We start from the raw sequence: 21080 nt of genomic DNA, 5'->3' as shown, positions 1-21080 counted from the left end.
AAGGAAATACGAACATACACATTATGCACTTCAGTAATGTCTTCATGGTTATATAAATGTACTGTTTCCTCCACCTACATAAAGATAAGTCGCCTCTTTTCCATTCAGATTTGTTCTGTCTAGTCTTCAATTTAGTGTAAGCCAGTATGATCAATAGCTTTATGTACGAAGGGCAACTCAGTTCTTTAACTTCCACTGAGATAAAAGTCATTAAAAGGGTCACACTGCTTGGTAATCTGTGCCATTCTGTTCAAAGGACACTGTTCTCTTCTACATATCCAATTGATCTGGTACAGCTGACTTTTGTGCTCCGGATTTTGTCCTTACTCCAGAGGGAAGTGATCACCTGCCAACATAATGCATGCAAGAGCTATCTGTCTGGCCTTTTAGGATTGTACTGAGAATGTGTTTATATTGGGGATGCATAACAAGGAGTATTGTGGAAAATGGGGGCATGTACACCGCACATTACATCAATGTCATCTGGGACACTCCTCCAGTATCGAGTTAACTTGGAGCAATAAGCCGCCGACCAAGATGGCCGTGCGGCAGTGAAGATCCGCCAGATGATGCAAGCGAAATGATGATACCCCCCTCTAATATGCCAGTAATTGTTGCCTGCACTACATCTGCAGATGTCGGAATCAGCAAGACTACGCATGAAAGTCACATTATTCCGCCCCTTTCTTTATCCCACGGCACATGCCAGGGGTGCCAACTGTCACCGCTGTTGTTCATTCTAGCTATGGATCCCCTAGTTAGAGATTTTCAGGAGAGGCACTTGGAACGAGGACTACAGTTCAACACAAGCCCCCTATTAGTCTCTTTGTCTGCTGACAATGTCATTTTGTATGTTCGGGAACCCCAGGAAAATCTGGAACCTCTGATCAGGGAAACGATCAGATGACCAGTGAGAAGTGTAAGGCTCCACATGCTTTTTTTGCACATTTAACATGGACATGTCCCAAACTACAGACATACTGGGAAGTGATTCACCTAACAATAGGGCACATGCTTGACCTCACTCTCACCCCTCTCCCCGAGGTGGCACTCTTGGGATATGTCGTAAACTTCCCCAAAGGAGTAAGGAAATTTACTGCTATTAGTTTTATGCTCGCCAAGAGAGAGATCGCCATTAATTGGGGTGGGAAAAGGGCTCCCACTTTGCAGAACCGGTTGAATAGTATGGCCTATTGTAGCATAAATAGTGAAAATTATGCTAGTACGCAGCCACGCACCTCACGCCCTAAGGACATTTGGGGTCCATTCAGAAGTTATACGGAGGCGGACGCCGGACGTCTGATTCGCAGTTAGTACAGGGTATAGATCCGACTGGAGTAGGGTGAATTTCCACTGTATGACATCATAACTTATATTTGTTAATACATTGTTTAATTGCTACTTGCATGTATATCTCCCGGGGAGGCCACACCTAGGATGCAGCATTGATATTTATTAAGTTTGGCCTATTGAAGGGTCATTGAGTCTGTACGTTTATATTTGCCTTTTGACCTGGCTACAGTGATCTCATTAGAATACTTTTCTTTTCTTCTTTTCGTCGCCAAGGTATGAACAGTGAGCCCGCATGCTTTTCGATCAATGTACTGGGGCAAAATGGAAAATAACGTTTAAAAAAAAAGAACTTAGAGCAACTTCAGAGGAGGTGAAGCAGTGTTCCTACTACATTCTCTCTGTAGCTGCTCTTTGGGGGCAGTTTCTTTCTTTGTGTGGTTGCCACAAGGGGTACTCAAAACCCCAGAAGTCATTGCCCACTTGGAGGGTGGTTCATTAAAGCACTGTCTACCTCCTGCAGCGTGGGATGCTTTAGCTGCTCTTTGGGGGCAGTTTCTTGCTGTGGTTGCAGCAAGGGGACTCTAAAAACTGCAGGGGTCACCACAACCTTGGGCTTGTGCTATTAACACACTTTCTACCTCTCGCAGTGCAGGACACACACCGAGTCAAAGGGTGTGCCTGTCATTGTCAGGAAGAGGCAGGGTAGGGACACCCCCTTGGCTTGGCTGTTTGTTGGTATTCTTCCGGACTCTGCAACCTTAAACGTCACCCGGTAATGTAATTTATGGTAGTGACTGGTGCTGACATCAAATTTGTCCAAGCACACTCGCTTTAGTTTTTGTTCGCCAGTGGAATTGACTAGGTGTGGCTATCCAAATATTGATGCAGATTGAGGTAACCCACTCTTTGTAAATTCTCCAGCTAACTGGACTGGTGCAGTAGATTTTTCTGATTGCATTTTCTGTATTGTGGATGGTGGGTATATGTGTTCTGGAAGAGGTGCTTCGCCTCCCAGTCTCCTATTGTGGGCTGTGGGATGTGGATTGACCGGTTTAAGTGTTTTTTCTATTTGATTCTCTCTCTGTTATTTCCTTTAAAATTGTGGCCTGGGATTGGTAAATGTAAGGCTGTTGAGGGTGCATCGAGGCCTCCCAAAGGGAAAAAATCCCAATCTTCGGTCGGCGACAATAATGTAATGGACAGGATTGATAATTTTCTTTTGGAATGTAGTGGCATTGTAAATTCTAATTCCCATTTGGAAGCTTAGTGTAGAACTTCCCTAGTGCCCATTGACTCTTGAGACATTCCATCAGTTAGGCTGGTGTTTCCTTCCAGATTTTCTCTAAAATTGTACAATGTTCATAATAGAGTGGAGGTTTATAGTGAAGAGACAAATGTAATTGATCTATTGGAGCAAACACTCTTGAAGAATGAGGGGTAGGATCTGCTCTTGTTAGCAGGAGACCTAAACACAACTCTTGAGACACTGACTGCTACACCTCCTGACTTGACTCAGGTATTGGACAACCAGTGTGGTATACCACAGACTGATCTCTCTACAGTGTGATGGCCAATTGTTGGCACTAACATTAAACTGTGATCTTAAAGCCACAAACAGCAGATGCATCTCGGACTGGCAGGATAAAATGACGTTCAAGTGGCCTGGCCATAATAGAAGAATAGATTTTTTTGGGGCAGATATTAAACTTTGGCCTGCTGTTTTGTATATGGATGTAGTTGATGCATCATAGCAATAGAGAAATAGGCAAACTTTATTATTCTTTTAATTGTAAAACTAAAAGGTGGGCCTGGGAGGCCAGGAATCCTGCAGCCCTAGATGCAGTCCAGGATAGTGTAACTGGGGATTCTGGGTATTTACTCCAACTTTCTCCTGCATTGATGATTGAGGAGTTTGCAATCAGCCATTGTTAGAAATTGACTTAAAATATGCTCTCCAAAAATTGAATCACATTGCCCCACACTGGTGTTAACCAAGCTACCTTTTGCCTCAACATCCAGTGCCTCTCACAAGTACCCCCACATCACCCTCCTGAGACTGGCAAACAGTGTATGACTGTCTCTGCCACTCAAACCAGACTTTTCTGGGCGATCTCTATAATCACATTCCAGGAAGTCTACCATGGGAAAACCCCTGTCCCTGCATCTATAATCTAGAGTCATTTGAGTGTTCCTCCCAGAATAGAGCCCCCTGTGCAACTTCCCTAATCAACCTCAGGGACACTGCGCACCACTGGGGCCATTTCAAAAACCTGAATCTCCTGGTATATGGAAGCCGCCCCCCACCCCCCTCTCAAGTCAGGCGCCACATCTCTGGGTGTGTGTACTTTTCCCTCAGCACAAGATAACACCTTTGACTGCCACCATCTGCGCTGGACTCTACCTCCTCCCCATCCAATCTCACTTCCTGATTGAAACACATTTCTTTTTCTGCTAAGGCCCACTCTATCACCTCATGTTCCCGGTGTAGCTGCCTCAGTCTCTGGTCACGAGCACAAATCCGATTTCTCTCTTCACGAGCCAATCTTTCCCATAATGTTTCGTCTTCAGAGCCACTGCCTCCTGGTATTCTGGAATCGGATGAGGATCTTCCCCTTCAGATTCCTCCTCAGAATCATCTGATGGTGTTGCTTCCCAGCATAGCACCTCATAGCTATGCAGGGCTGCCTCATGATCCTGGCTTGTGGATCTCCTCAGCTAGCCCCCTCTCCTTGCAAAAGTTGATTACCATTTTCACAAGGCCCCAAAGGTGCAACAACTAACCAGAGTTCCAACAACCAAATTCCAAAAGGAAACAGAGAAAAATAATATGTGGATGCATAATGGTCTGCACTATACTAGTAGTGTACACCAATCACTAAATGTTAGGCACAAATGCAAGTCCTAATCCTTACTGATGACCACCGATGTTAGAAATTAGGGTCTCTAGTTGGCAATGGTTTGTACCTTTGTCCGAATAGGGACCCTTCTTCCCAGTCAGGGTAAGCAGGATACACTTCTGAAATAACCCCTGCTCACCCGCTTGCTAGCTTTGCACAAGCAGACAGGCTTATGTCAGAGGAAGTGTGTACATCATTTGTGTACACATACAGTAGCACAGTGAAAACACTACAAATGGACATCACACCAGTTTAGAAAAATAAGTATCAATAAAGACAAAGAGGCAGCAGGGTTAGCAGCAACTGCACTACCTAGGCTAGTCACAAGATGTACTTTGTACCCGTATTTCCCACCTCAATTGGCCAACTGCCACATGACCACTAATAGAAACAAAGAAAAAGGTTGATGAGAGGCAATACACACAATCAACAAATTACAGAGTACGCATAGCAAAGTTCGTTCAGCAGTCGGTTTTTTGTTGCATGTCTTTTTTTCACAAGCTCTTTATACAACTGTAGAAATAGCCAACGCCTTTCACCCTAACAAGGGCTTCTTCAGGGCAAAAAAAAGGGTTAATTCAGGTATATTAGCCAATGGATTGAATCCAGTAGTTTGTAACCCATGCAAAACGTCCTTTTTTTATGGATGTAATCTCTAGCCGGACACAGGTCTTGATCGGGCAGATATATTGATTAAAACAAGTACATCTACAGAATACACTGGAGGGGTTTTATTGCCATTTGAGTTATTTCTCCGCTATTGAAGGCCATGCATACTAAATCTTAACTGAAGAAACATAGGTGCTCATTATCGGCTTAAGGCCTCTTCTCTGGAGATTACATCCATAAGACGGACGTTTTGCATGGATTACACACTACTGGATTCAATCCATTGGCTAATATACCTCATTGAACCCTTTTATTTGCCCTGAAGACGCCATTGTTAGGGAAATATGATTTTGAAAGGTAAAAACAGTTTTGCCCATAGCAAACTATAGCTGTGACAGTTTAAACCAAAGTTCTTTGGATGAGTCAAAATCATAAACAAAAACTGCTGCAGGTAAGGTAATGTGTCGGTTCCGTATGTGATGCGTTGGTTCCTCAATCCAGGAGAGGTATGTGCCGGTTACTTACTGCCACACAGGCAAGGTGATGTGTCGGTTCCTTACTGAAGGGTAGGTGATGCGTTGGTTTCTTACTGTGCAAGGAGGTGATGCGTTGGTTTCTTACTGCAGCCCCAGTGTTCTTGTCTTCTCTGCTGGAAGTGAGGAATGATTGCACTGCTAAGCGTGATGGCTCAAGCAGCGCAATCATTCCTCACTTCCAGGAGTTAAGGCATTGACCTTGCAATCGGAGACCGATGAGGAGCACCATCCTGCGGTTCCGTTTTGACCGATTTCCCAGTGTAAATCCACTTACAGGCTCTCCCCTCAACGGAGGATGTTTTTATTGTTCGTGCTATTATTGCCGTTTAAAAGGACTTCCCCAATTTTCCAACCGAAACTGTGCAGTGGATTAAATTCTTTCCGTCTGCACGCCATAGGACAATTATTCTGTCCTGGCACGCCTTTAATGCAGGCTTACTATTTATCTTTCAGGCACACAATTACAGTCCTGATGATGATCCCATTATTTGTTGTTTAGGGATCGAAACGCTGTTGACCAGTTAAATAGTTACACACTTGTTTTCCAATGTGTTTCACCTGTGTGTTAACTATGCATGGATAGCTTTGATATGCTTCATTCCTAATTATTAAGCATTTGTTTTTGCCTCAATAATTTCATGTGTTTAAGTGTTTATTTCTATGTTTGTCTTTCATGTATTGGATACAGGATTGTATGCCACTATATTCTTTGCTCAAAAAAATTATTTTATACCACAATACTAAATAAATATTGTGTCCGGCTGGACACTTTTTTCTACCTTATAACTCACATTGTTGGCTATACTTTAATGAATTGTTGTTACCAAATGCGTTAAGGACCATTGTTATGTTCATAAATTGCTACCCTAGGTCCTTAACTACCTAGAGGGTTCCCTTGTTTAACTATAACTGATTATAAGATGGCGGATGCCTGGGACAGAGCCCCGAGAACAGTGATCTATTGCCTGCTGATGAAAGGCCCAGGCCCCAGCATTTCCTGATGTTGCGGCATGCCTCGCCTTTAGGAAGAGTTCACAGCTTTAACAGATTGGAGAGACTCAGGTCATTGAGACTCAGATCCTATCATATTCTGCCAGAAACAGCAACGTTTTGAAATAGAGTCAGATTGCCAAACATCTCCCCATCTCACTGTTTGATCACACTGGAATACAGGAACTATTGAGGAAGGCAAGCACTGCTTCATGTTTGAATTACGCTCTGTGTTTCCCAGTAACAAAGAGACTGGCGCAGCAGATGGACCCCTGTTGAGGACCCCCAGGCTGAAACCATAAATATTGTACTTACCGTGGAGACTGAGCGACGTGGCCGATGCCCAGTGGAGCAGTTTAGATAGCTATAGAGGAGTTTAGCTCTGGTTCATCCCCTCGACCGTCACCTACCCAGCCGGACATTGGACATAGTTTTTCTTTGTTTACCTGTTGTGTTTCCTACCCTCCACCACCTCCTCTGTCCGTGATCCTGTGGCTACCTCCCCTTTCCAGCTGATACGTTAATATCTCTTGTTACTGTGTAATCACTGTTTTTCACCTTACGTTTATTCTTGGCTCCTGTAACTGATGTAATTTTGTAACCTGTAACTCGATGATCCTCATGTAAAACCGCTGTGCCCGAGCAACCTTGGCTGATGCCCGGTGGAGCTGTCCTATGCAGCTATAGAGGAGTTTGGATCGGGTTCACTCCTTCGCCGGCACCTACCCAGCCAGACATCATTTCCTTCGCCTCCCCATTGTGTTTTCCTACCTGCATTCCTTACCCTCATTTTCCATTCCCCCTTTCACTCTTCACTCCCCATAAGACGTGTGTATGCGTTAATAATCTCACATTGTTGTGTAATTTCATGTTTCTTCTTTTCTGTCTATGTAATTAAGGAACCTGTAACTCACTGAACCTCGTGTAAAGTGCTCTGATACCTCCGGGTCTAGCCAGCGCTCTATAAAACTCTGCAAATAAATAAAATAGGTAAGGATAAAAGAAAGGTAGAAACCCACCCCTAAGTCTGTTGCCTGGTACAATGGAGAATGCAAAGCTGCCAACAGTGAGTTTATTGTAGCAATTAAGCCTAAAATACAGTTGGTGATATCCAAATGCAGGTTCTGTTACTGGCAAGCATTAAGTAAGGCACAGAGGGAATGGGAGAATGTGCTGTGTTCGAATTTGCATGATGCACTATCTATCAAGAATAATAAGACTTTTTGGAGGTCAGCCGCCAGCTGCTTAAATGTTTATGAATCCACACTTGATTTCTATATCCAATCCAATGATTGGGCAGAGCATTTTAGTCAGCTCTACTAAATAAGAGTGATATTGCTCCAGCAGTGGATATGACCTCAGGAAGCATTGCTTTACCTTCTCCGAGTAGCTTGACCTTTTTGCTAAATGGCACACTGGAAGCCATTAACTCTTATATCCCCGGTCAACCCAAAGGTCCGGATACATTGCCTAATAATCTGTATGGGGAAAATCCATAGGTCTGGGGGCCATATATTAATTTGCTTTCTAATACCATTCTAACTTAGATGAAAATTCTCCCTTCCTGGAAAGTAGCAGACATTGTTACCATATTCAAGAAGGGATATCGAGCAAATCTGCAAATTATAAGCCCATCAGTCTGATTGATTTGCTTCAATAAATGTTTTGGAAACAGGTTCTGGCTCACCTTCAAGATTAGGGAAGAAGGTGTATTGTTAGATTGGCAAGTGGGGTTCAGATCGGGTGTGAGTACCATAGATCAGGCTTTTTGTTTTATATGTATGTAAATGTAAATGTATAGGCATTTATATAGCGCACTACTTACCCGGAGGGTCCCAAGGCGCTTCGACCGCTGCGAAACCCTTCCTGGCTTCCCTGAGAGATGGTCCCTTAATGGGTATCTCCAGGGTGAGACCAGGCATCCCCGGCGGTCTGGTGTTGCAGAGTGTGATCGCTGATCAGAGTGGGCACCGAGGCGAGAGAATTATCGAGTCCGCTGACCCTGGTCCAGAAACCTGCCGCGCCGGGAATCGAACCCTGGTCCCGGGCCGTCCTCTGCTCTCGGGTCTGCCGCCTCTAACCAGTGAGCCACACTACTTTGGTATTTCTGTGAATACCAAAATGAGTAAGTGTACTTACTCCTTTTGGTATTCACAAAATGCACTTACTCATCAATGAGTAATTGCCTTCTGTGAATACCAAAATGAGAAAGTGCCTTCTGTAAATACCAAAATGGTAGTAAGTTTAGGATTTTGTCTTAAGTTAGTTCTGTGAATTGGGGCTGCGAACAAATCCAGAACCTTTCTATAATGGAGCATATATTTCTAAATTCTTTATTGAGCCTTCAGGCAAGTATGCCACTGACCCCTATATACTTAGATCTTTCCTAAAACAAAAGATTGAGCACAGAATCATTTGTTTTTGGTATCAGCTTTGGAACACACCAGCTTTTGAATCTTATTGGATGGGCCTTAACGAGTTGTTGGTTCCGCATTATCCAAGGGAAATCCCGTGGTTCTGTGCTGTAAAGGCTTACTCAACAGACTGAACCTGGGTATGTACTGGGTTTCTCCTGAATCCGTGTGCTCAATCACTAAGGCCAGTATCTAAGTGATTTTTGGGAAAAACACTGCAGTTATTAACATTATGCAGGTAAGGGCTCATTGTCTATAGCATTCATCGATATTAAACCACTGGCGTATTACAAGAGCGCCATTGACAAATTCAGCCCCCCCTATAGCTAGAAAGTTTACCTTCAGTTCAGATATGTATCCTTGCCCATTAACCGCTTTACTAGGAATTGGCAAAATGAAATCATATTAATGAGGATGTTTGTGTGGGTTTCCAAGGGAGTTCTGAATCTCCTTTTAATGTTTTTTTTTCCATCTTACAATCAATTTCACTCCAAGTGGATTGTTCCTCCTTCGCAAAAACCTGGGTATCAGAAATCATCAGGAGACATTTAGAATATTGAAATCCGGGTTGTGGTTTTCTGTTTGGTATGTATAAGCAGTTTTTTGTTTGTGAACTGGTATTGACTGGTGTACAGATGCTTTATTGATTTTGAGCTACTGCTGACTTCGGGGCAGATTTACAAGCCCCTTGCGACACTTTTACACCGCCGTGCGTCACTTTTGTGATGCAGCGGCGGCGTAAACAATGCACCACGTTGCGACTTATTTACAACGTGACGCATCTAGGCAGATGCGTCACGTTGTAAAGCCCTGCGCCACATGAAACCTGCGTCAGGTTTCATGTGGGCGTTCTGTCGCAGGGTGGGCGTTCCCTCGTATCAAAGCCCCGCAAAACTGACGCAGTGAAATCTCAAGATTTTACTGAGCCAGTTTTATAACACTGCTGCGTCAAATCCTTACGCCTGCTTGAAGCAGGCGTAAGGAGTGACGCACCATGTTATGTATGGGTGGCCCCTGTGCATTGCAGGAGTTGCGTCGTGCTTGCAACGCGACTCCAGGAATGCGCCGCCCATACGCGTCACGCATATTCCCTTCCTTGCACCATGGTGCACCGCGCATCTGTGGTGGCGCAAAGAGGGGATTGCATGACGCATCTGTTCTGGCGCATCCCTGCTGATTTGCAGAGATGCGCCAGAACATGTAAATATGCCCCTTCATCTTTTAGGATTCCATTATTGTCATGTTATTATTTGCACGTGTTTGTGAGCTGTATTGCTTGTGTTTTATTATGAGCTCTTCTATATTATTTTCTAGCCTTGTTGTTTGCTATTTTCTAACTATATTTACTGTTATTTATTGCTTTATATATATGTGTGATGTTTTGTTATGTCTCATCAGTCGTGGTTGCTACATGGAAGCAGCAGTTAAGAGGAAGGGGGATGACCAGGGCTCCAACGCTTCCCGCAGCCAATCACAATGCTGCAGCATTGTAATTGGTCTGAACGACATGACACAGCGCTCAGCCAGGTTCTGGATGGGTGGGTATGTTCTCCATGCAGGCTGTAATGCAGTCTTCATGGAGAACAGGGAAAGTGAGCAAGATCGTTTTGGGCTGCCCACGGGTGGTGCTTGCACACTTAGGATTCTTGTACCACTCCGCCTGCCCCCTCACGCAAGCTGCCACAACAGAAGGACAAAAAAAAATAATATAATGAATTATTTTCATAATATTTTTTTCTTTCTTTTACTTTAAGGCAGTGGGGCCACGCTCCTCGGACTTAGAGAAGGAGCTGCCACTGTGTCTCATCCTTTCATGATATATAGTGATTGAAATAAAGTCTTTTGATAATGCATGCTCTCCAACACTCCTCTGTTCTTTCAGAGTACAATTTATGTACTTGGGCTGGGTGAAATACCAATTTGAGAATATCCTAATCGTCGTCTCCCTGCGCGTACCACATCTTATTGTACTACATGTTCTGTACACATCATCACATTTGATGTTTGTGAGAGTGCAGCCCAGCTTGTCCTCCCACCTCGTCTGGTCTGCTAACATATTTTAGAAAGAAAATGTTTATTATTGTTCAACTAAAGGAGCCTAAAGGACTACTTGTAGGCTTCATATCATTCTACTTACTCACCCAGAACCTGAATCACAAAGTGCACTTTTGAGTAAGCTTACATTTTTGAGTACGTTCACTGCTAACACTTATGTAGTAACTTGCACTGTTGTAGTAAGTCTAGCACTAAATTGGGCATTACATGTTATGCGTGTGAGAGGTGACTGGAACATGATGAAGCCTTTCTTCTTTGCAACCCTGCCCCATGCCACTAAAGTGGATATAGTAATTGAGGAGAATGACAATTCCCTGGCCCTATATCTGTTATACAAGCAAGCTTAGGCAGCTAAAAAGACATAAGCCTTCATATCCAATAGGGTATTTAGGAAGGAAGAGAGCCGTGATTGCACTACAAACATGCCTGATGGAACCCTGGGACAAAGCAGCAAACAGGGGCAGGGCACATGGGGACAATGGGAGTACCAAGTAGAACCCATGCACCTTTAAAGATGCCGAGCTCGGACAATGCCACCCCCATGATTTCTCTGTGAACCTAGAATGGCAAAGACGAGATTGGCTGGTGCTGTGTGGTACACTTGCAATGCCTAGAGACCCCTTTCTGCTGTCAAATATGTTACCTGAACAAATTGCTATCGTAAAGAATGCTGCACGTAAGGTAGGCAGAAATGCATCGCAAGAAAATGTTCCCACCGACAACAAAGGGAGGAAGGCCATGTGTGAAACGGGTGGGCAGTCACATATACCCCTCAATCGGCAACCTACGAGGACAATCCTCAAACAAGAGCAAGCCCAGAGAGACACAGCTAAATTGGTCCAACACAAGCTAAAAAAAAATTACCCCTGAGAGGGCTGCATTGGCCGCCAGGGAGCAGATGGCTCTTGCCCTAAAGGGAGACCCATCTTTATGCCTGCCTGCAACGCAATCTAGGGGACTCTTCCAAACTCCCCCTTAAGGACCTGCAAAGCCAATCAGATGCCAGGATTTCACTTACTGAAAAAACAAACTCAGGGGTGGCAATAGGCCATTCTGGAATAGGATTATATCCCCCAAAATAAGGAAATACAGTCTTTCCACCCCTTGGAAGGAACATTGGGGGAGGAGGGGTTTACCTCCAGTCCACATCCTGAGTGTAAAACGACCACTATGCAACTGGCAAATTCCCACCAAAAATAAAGGTCTGAGAGATGCCAACCATGGCTTAGGGCTGTGCCCTCACTACAAAAGAGGTGCCCCTTTCGCCACAAAAACAATCCTGCATGCACCGCAGGCACACTTTTACCATGGAGCAAGGATTCTTGCGTTAGTGCTAGGCAGCCAAAAGGGCACCAACGAAGAGACAAATGGAGGAATGCACTATATTCTTTTAAATATGGCACATTCCTACCCTTTCCCTGTCATGCAGCGCAGTGCAGAAAGGTGACTTGCTGCACAGCTTGACACTCTCATAAATGTGCTTTTGAGTGCTTTAGAATTGGTCTTATATAAAAGTTGACTGAGCGAAAATACTTTGATTAGGTCACAAGTAATCAATTTGTTAGGGCAGAATGACCTCTTCCGCTCTGTGACGACCATGCTCGATCTCTTTTCTCATAAAGAATACTCTCTCGTGCATCTCCTATCCAACCTTGAAAATGTTGTCATAAATCTAAAAAATGTCCTCAAGATGTCAGCAGTCGTGGTCAGTACATATAGCAGGCAGGGCGGTTGAAGGGACATAAACGCACACATAAACACCGTTCACACCCATGCGTTCACAACGCTCATTCCAATATACTTATTCATGCAGCTAGAAGTGGGCTTAATTAATGATTCACGCTAAAATACTTCTCTATGGTAGCTGAAGTAAATTATTAATTGGTAGGACTCGTGGTCTTCCTAAAAATGAACATCTTAAAGGTGAGAACATTTCTAACTGATGGGTAAATCTCAATGGTACAGTTTTTAAAGACAAAGGCGCATATTATCAAGAAGGGTGTTAACAATTATCGCCGGTTTAGAAGTCCATGTTCTGGTGTGAACATGGGTTTCTATTGGAATTCTCCAGGGAATATTATCAAGCCTATTATCACCGCTTTAGCTGCAGTTTTCTGCTGCTAAACCGGCAATAATTTTAACGCCGTTCTTGATAATATGCCCCAAAGTGAGAGACGTTATAGCACTGGTTTAAACATATACCGGCTCTCTGGGTTAATCCTACCTGAAAGATGGCTATAACTTGACTTTTCTCAGAGGATGCACGGCCCGTTTGGCAAACCTATATATCATGACTGAGTCCAATAGTGGCCAATGAAATATTTGCAATAACAGTCTTATGGGCCCTGAGTCTTATCACAAAATGATCTACACAGCAAGTCAGAGTTGATAATCTGCTACTGATGGAAAGTTTTTATTAAAATTCAAAATCTAGTTAAAATCACATGCAAAAAGTTACGATGCAATTTATGTTGCACTAACGCAACATTAAAATGGTCAAAATGCAGTATGTATTAATATCTATTAGCACTATGCCTCAAAATGTTTAAGCATGCTTCATTCTACAAGCTGCTAAGTCATACGTGCTGAAACATGCTCAAAATGCTTAAACCCTGCTATGCCTTTAATAAAAGCTTCACGTCACATTGCAGAAAGTTCCTGATTGACAATAACGTTTTGAAATGTTTACCTGCAAAACTTTGGACCTAATTAGGATGGCAGTCGGACAAGCATCCGACTGCCCTGGTTTCGGAGCAAGTAACCGTGCTACAATGAGTCGGCGGTTTTGTGATCCCTATCAGGATACGACTATCGGAAAATGCATTTTTCTAGTGTGGCTTGTGCTGAGGCCCATGAAAAGGTCCACAGCACAAGCCGCACTAGAAAAATGCATGTGGCGCCTCGCACATGGGGCATGGATGTTTGCGGGCACCACATATGGCGCCTGTGCACCTTAGCAAAGGCACGCGTGGATGAAGTCCCTGCTAGGGCCCCCAAAAGTCCCTTACATGGCTGTTGGACTGCCATGTAAAGGCAGAGGGAACTAGACATCATAATTCCTATGCTGGTGCCTGCACAGGCACCACCACCATTGCAGTGATTACGGTCCGACTGCAGTCCCAACTGACGCCTACTGCCTGTAGATGGAGGTGGACTTTCCCCCACACCCAAATTGCTCCAACCGCCTCCTATTCCAAAACTGGTATTCGGACCAACATTGTAATCGGGCCCTAAAATGTTAAATAAAATGAATCCTTATTCTATACACTAAATAAACTGTATAAATAGAACTTGTTGATCTTTGAACTTATTTTTCTCATTTTAAAACAAAGAGATGTGGTCCTTAATACTATTTGTTGCAGCTGATGTTTTTATTTCACTTAGCCTTTTGTTTAGCTATGTTACAATTTATTTTATAAGAAGGTTAAGAATGTGATCATACTCATCGGAATAGAGGCCTAAGAATTGAAAGTCCTTACTAGAACACATAGGTTAATAATATTTCATACTTCATGAAAAATTCTCTCTAAGTTCTTTGTGTGAAACTGTGAGAAAGGAAGACGAGAGTCTGTTCTCAGAACTCTGAAAGCTGATTGTACGAGAGGAGAAGAAGATAAAAGGGCAACTGCAGTATTTCTTTTCAACTGTTTATTTTAGTGCGTGTTCCTAGAGTAGTTCCCTATTTGCTCTTACCCATTTCCCTTTTTGCTCTTACTAAGCATGGGTGTAAAATCCGTTCCGCTCGCGGATTTTGCGGATTTTTGGTAAATTTGCAATCCGCGAACTCTCGCGAATTTACCGAAAAATCCGCAAATTCACGCGCAGCGGATTTTTTTGCATGGTAATACAATATTGCGGCGTGCGGCGTTCACTTACCGTCATTCAGCGTTTGCTGAGTTGTTTTTCTCGATATTTTGCGAGTGCTGCACCATTTTGGATCTTGCTGCGGCATCCCGCGGGAGTTTGGCGACGCATCGCGAGAGTTCGCAATTGCGAACATATAGATGCGGCGGGCAGCAACAATCTTGCACCCGCAAAATTACAAAATTTGCAATTCTGCGTAAGAAATCCACTAGCAAGCAGCATAAACTTTCTGAAAATGATGATTTTTATCAGAGTTACTCCTCAGGTTGACATTTGCCTGCACTTTTTTTGCAAGGAGTCCATTTTTTTTGGGGGGGGGGAAGTGCCCCACAGAAAAACAAGTTTTGCAAAACTGAAAGCACTCAGCAGGTGCAAAAGTTCAAACTCATCATTAATAACCATTCCCTGTAGTCCTTCCTGAGGGGCCCCTCCAGAGTTTAGTTGCCTACTTGCAACTATTCTATGACCCTGCTCTGACCCTCACAGCAGGCTCATAGAATAGCTACAAGTAGGCCACAAAGGTCCTGGGAAAAAAAATTGCACTGCAACAGAAAGCAAATTACAGACAAGGAAGCAGGTGCCAGACAGGAAGTTTAAATTCAGTGACACATTAATCAACCCCAAATTAATTCATGCCAGTTGAAGCAGGGCAGGTGTGCTTGCTTTTCCCCCCCATAATCTACAGTGATGAACCAGAAATTAATTCATGTCAGTTGAAGCAGGGCAGGTGTGCTTGCTTTCCCCCCCATAATCTAGAGTGATGAATCAGAGGGTGGCAGTGATGTACCAGAGGGTGGCATGGGTGAACCAGAGGATGGCAGTGGGAAACAGAGGGTGCTGTGAACCTGTGATGATGAACCAGACGTAGAAACAACAAAGTCGCGACCGTTGCGAGCCGATAAGTTAGTTCGCAATTGCGAACTGGTACAAAACCCTGGCCAACTGGCAGAAACCCTTGCGAACACAAAAAAACCTGCAAATTAGCAAGAGTTTGCGGATTTTGCGGATTGTAAATTCGCAAATAACGCAAATTCGCGAACGCCAGATTCGCAAAATTCGCCCATGCTCAGCTCTTACCCATCGACCATATTCAGTCTGAAGCCAAATGCTAACAGCTTCAGCTATTATTGATTGATTGAATAGGATAGGATTGAAATGAACAGAATAAGTGAAAACTCAATCAGTCTGCTCTGCATCAAAGGGAGAAAGAATCTACCTGAAAGGAAAGCCTGTTCGAAATGTTCTTACCAGTCTAGGAACACGCACTACTGTAAAACAGGTTTTCTACATTTGTTAGATACATGTTCTTTCTTCTTCATGTTGGCCAATAATATTGCAGCACACTCCTGCGAGCAGGTCTACTCCCCATCTTTTAACCAGAGTACAATCGCCTTCAACCATGTTTCCTTGATTGTTGCGTACACATCTTTTCTTGTTTGTAATAATATATTTCCATAAACCAACCTCCCTGTCCTCTGCATGCTCTGTGTTGTGAACGGCACTATCAGTCATCTAATACAAAAAATGTCTGTTCATAAACTAATCACTTTCAAAGTTGCAACTTCTGCAGCAAAGAGACGCAAAGAGAAGAAAAACAACTTACACTATTATCGATTAAAGTGAAAAACAAGCTTTTCAAAATTAATGGCTTTTGCTGTTAAAATATGGAGTCAACTGAGAATAAAATCCAGGACTTATTTCGAGGATAGAGACCACTAGGTATTAAATATGGTTGCCTACTTCAAATTTAGCATTAAACATATTTCATTTTCAAACATATATTATGCACATTGTATTTTTAATGAAGTGTTTTGTGAAAGATTGTATTCATTCTAGCACATCAGGTATTCTTGTGGGTTACTATAAAGTAGGGTGGATGGTAAACTCCGCTCCGCCGGTGAAGTTTACAGAGTTTTGCCAATCTTTGCTCCGCTTGGACCACAGAGTAAAGGATGAAAATCCGGTTCTTCCCCTCTCTGTATCCTTAGACATAGTTATATAATTGTTAGCATGATGTACCTATATACTCCCTGATATATGTGTATCGTTTTATATACTTCTCTTTGATCAAATACAAGTGTTTTAGTGTTTTCCTTATGTTAAGTGAACTAGGCCGAGAATCCATGCAGACGCCATTTTAGGTTGCCCTGTTCTGTCTTGAGCTAAAGTTACGTGTTTTCGCTCTTAACCGACAGAACTCCTTATCTCTGAGTTATAGAGGAGCAGCTGAAGGTGGACTGTCTTTCCCTCTGTCTGAAGGCCCAAGGTTACATCTGGGTTTGAATGCAATAAAGCACATTCCTGAAGGCGCCGTGCCTGTACTCCTGAGTGATGGGGCGAGGGGAGTCAACCTCTTTGACCTTACTATAATGAATAGAGTTATTCGGAGCCAATTCTGTGTGACTAATATGGTCTTTCCGCGAGGCCCCTAGAAGCATCCTGTATTTTTCCATTTAGGGTGACTGCATGTGTGTTCGAAAAGTATATATGACCTGTCTTGATTGTAAGCCAGCAGCCTTCTCTGCACACCTTGAGGGTTGATGGCGGGAGAGGCTCCACTATAGAGTATTTTGTTAATAAACGATTGAACTTTCTTCACTGCCAACTGACTGATTATTTGGCAATCATGCATTGGGTGAGCTGGGGCAAGTACAGCTCCAATGGTGATTTTATTTGCAATACGTCAGTTGGCAACTCTGGTGGGACTCTGTGGTGGGGTCGTCCTCCCGTAATCGGGGTGAACAGGACAAAAAGGGGTACTTTTTGATCACGGGGGTGGACTGACCAAAGATTTGGATTTCTTCCGCTCTCGCGATCAGAGAGCCTCTGCTGCTCGTGGCCCCTTGCTGGAGTCCTACGGGCAAAACCCAGGAGCTGACCATTTCAGTCTACGGAAGTTGGTAGTGGAGAAATCGCAATCATACCTGTGCGTATCAGGTGAGTGAATCGTCTTGTTGTTGGTTGGAGCACTGATTTTTTTAGGACAGTTAACTGTTTTGGATTTGGTGGTCGGTGGACCACGGAGAACTTTTGGAGGTCTGACGGGGCAGCATTGTGGCTGCACGGGTAGACGCTCCACGGGCTTGCTTGGTGAATAATAGAGATATCGACCGGACGCCTTGGTGTGGCTCGCATGGTGCTCTCCCGGCCAGGCTGCTCTCGAAAACGCCTGTAGTTACGTCTGGGTAGCTCTTGGACATATCTGGAGCGACGCTAAGGCAGAGGGCTTAGTCAGAATAGTCAAATGGGTGCACCATGGGGACTGCAGGATGGTCTGTAGGTCGGTCTGTGGTTAATCCCTGTGCGGTGGTCTCTTGGTAGTCTCTGGACTGCCTGATTTTGGTATCTGTTGGTCTGGACATCAGAATTGATTAAAGTTCTCCATGAACGGGAGTCGACGGGCTCCCTTCTTTTGGTTTGGAAAAGACATGTCAAATTGAAAATCTTTTACGTTGTATGTTTCAGTTTGTATTGCTTTGTATTGTCTTGCTTGTATCTTTGAATGAATTGGACCAAAAGTATGAACATGGCAATGTTTGAGAGATTGTTTTCCTGAATAAAATTTGACGGTGAGTGAGTACGATAAAATGGCGTATTTTAGCAAATTGTGCTTTGGATGTGTTTGCCGAAAGGGCACACGATTGGATGAAAGTCAGCCTGCTCCTCCGGAGGGAAGTCCGAGTCATGATATGTATTATAAGCATGGTATTACACCCCTTTTGTTTAATACTTTATGGCATAAGTATACAAAGGATAAAGTGGAATTATAATGGCCCTTAACAGGGTCTTTTGATGAGAAAAAGATACAGTATCTGCAGGATTGGTTGTTTTCTAAATGTAGTCGACAGGCGATATTTGATACCTTAAACATGTGGCAGAAGGAAGCAAAGCGTAGACGCATTAGGAAAGAAAAATGATATAAAGCCAAAGCAGGACAAACGATTACACAAAAAGCTATTGCATATGATAAAAGTCAGACTGAGCAGAATATTGATTGCATGAACAGACAGGTTAGGTTACAGGTAGATAAAAACTACGTGACTCTGAAAGAGCCGGAGGATGAATTGGAAGATTTGCTCGATACTAGGCCCCCTCCTCTGTATGCCCCTCAGCACGTGTATCCTGCTGTCTCTTTAATTTCAGAGGCAGTTCCGTTGGCCCGAGCCTCTGCAGTAACCCTTCCCTCCGCCCCTATGGGAACTTCTCTACCTCTACTTCATCTACCTCAGAGGGGGTAATGGCTACTCTGATTCCTGATGCATTATCTCCCTCTCTTAGGTCCTCTGTTGTCCTATCCCCTCCAACTCCAGCTTTGACTTCTCAATCAGCAAGAACAACCCCTGCTTTGATAGATTTGACTCCTTCTCGTGCTCCAGGGGATCTTGGTGCACGGAGGTTATATTCACGGGCATCAGTAGGGTTTGATGAGAAAGAGTTGGTTACGAATCAAGTGTCCCAGTGGATGCAGAATCCTATATATACAGTCACCGACATATGGAGTACTATGAGAGATTATGAGCCTGTGATGCAGCAATATGCATTAGAACACATGGCTAATTGTCTTATTTCCATGTGGGAACAGTGTTTCCCAGATGGAAAAGCCCCTCAAGTGATATATGATATTTTGGATCGAGCTCATAAGTTTAAACTGAATCCAGAGGATGTGTATAGGAATGTTGAAATGTTTGTGAAATACAGAGGGAGAATGTTTTTGAAATGTCCAAATTGGGATTCCCAGCATCCTATGCGGCAAGTGCATCCCATTTATCATCCTGAAATACCTGAAATACGAAACAATCAGAATGTGGTTACAAGTAGACCTGGGTGAAGCACTACGCTACGCTCGCAGAGTTTGCGAAGTTTGTGCAACTTCGCACTACGCGAGCTGGACGTAGCACAGTGCGAACACGCGTAGTGCAGCGTAGCGTAGTGCAGTGCTCATTTTTGCTTGTTCGCGGGCCTGAACGTCATGTTCGCGACCGCGAGCAAGCTAAATGACATCCCGGCGAGATTCTCAACGCGGGGAGGTAAGGTTTCTCATTGTGAGTGGTTGCGCATGCTTGCGACCGCTCTCAATGAGAAACTACCAGTTCGCGTTGAGAAAGCTGCAGCTCGAGTAATAATCTACTCAAGCAGCAGAAAACTACAGCTCGCACTGTGCAAGATGGCGTTTTCAATGATTGCACAGTGCTGGATGCTTGTCTGCACTGTGCAATCATTGAAAACACATCTTGCACAGTGCGAACATGCTACTACGCAGCTCGCGTAGTGCTACTTGAAGTTCGCGTAGTGCGAAGTGCACTTCGCGTAGCTTCGCGTAGCGCTACTTCGCGAACTACGCCCACCCTTAGTTACAAGAGCTAAGGTTGAAGCACGATTCCAGGAACAATGGGTCTACACTCCTTGGAAAAAAAGTGAGGTCCTTTCTCTAAAATCACAGCTTCCAGATCCCCGAAAAAACCCTACGGCTCATTATAAAGAGCTGACGGAAGCTGTTTCTTCGGCTGTCATGACTTTAGCTGATGTAGAGTTGTTCTTTGGTCTTTTGGTTCCGGTAGATGTGTGGCACCAAGTGCATGACCAGGATCATGCCGCTGAGTTGGGAGGAACTTGGGAACAGTTCAAAGACTGGGACAAGGATTGAAAACCGGATGATAAACCCTGAGCGGAAATAACGGATCTACCAGCTAAAATAATTACTTACATGCATTCTTTGATTCCGCCTCGCAAAGTAGATTGGGATATGTTGACAGCATGTAAGCAGAAAAAGGAGGAGAGTGTTTCAGATTTCTTCACTAGATTTGAAGGGGTATTTATCGATTTTAGTGGTCAGGATCTATCGACAGAAGCGGCATTCGATTGTTTGTTAATCGGTTTGTAACTAACCTATTGCCTGAGGTTTCTGTGCAATTGCAGGCTGCCGAAAGCACTTGGACTACCTCTATGCCTTTGGTAATACTGAGCATGGCTCAGTATTACGAGCATAGGGAGAATGAAAGTAAGGATAAAATAGAGAAGAAAGCTGAAGATCTAAAAACATGAGTATTGATGCAGCAAGTCGTTAGAGGACGAGGAAGAGAGAGAGGTGGTAGAGGATTCACCCCAAAAGGAATGGGAAGTGGACGAGGCAGAGGTCTGGCTGTTACTTTAGGAATATACCAATGCGCTTATTGAAAACAGGAAGGGCATTGGCGAGCTCAGTGTCCTTGTTGTCTCAGAATGGGGCTGTGAGAGGGAGAGGTCGGGCGGTACCGACTGGAGTGACATGCGAAGGAATGAAGTGGCCCGTAGTAATTCGGAGAAAAATTGTTTTGACAACCAAAAAGGTAGACAGTATAATAACGAAGACTGCATGTACGGGGGAACCGATGGGTATATATGCATAGGACAGCCATGGACAACGTGGGGGCCAAGTGTCCGTA

Source organism: Lissotriton vulgaris, chromosome 3_2, assembly GCF_964263255.1.
Source record: "Lissotriton vulgaris chromosome 3_2, aLisVul1.2, whole genome shotgun sequence".
NCBI classification, from domain to species: domain Eukaryota; kingdom Metazoa; phylum Chordata; class Amphibia; order Caudata; family Salamandridae; genus Lissotriton; species Lissotriton vulgaris.
Note: the sequence above shows the minus strand (reverse complement) of the source record.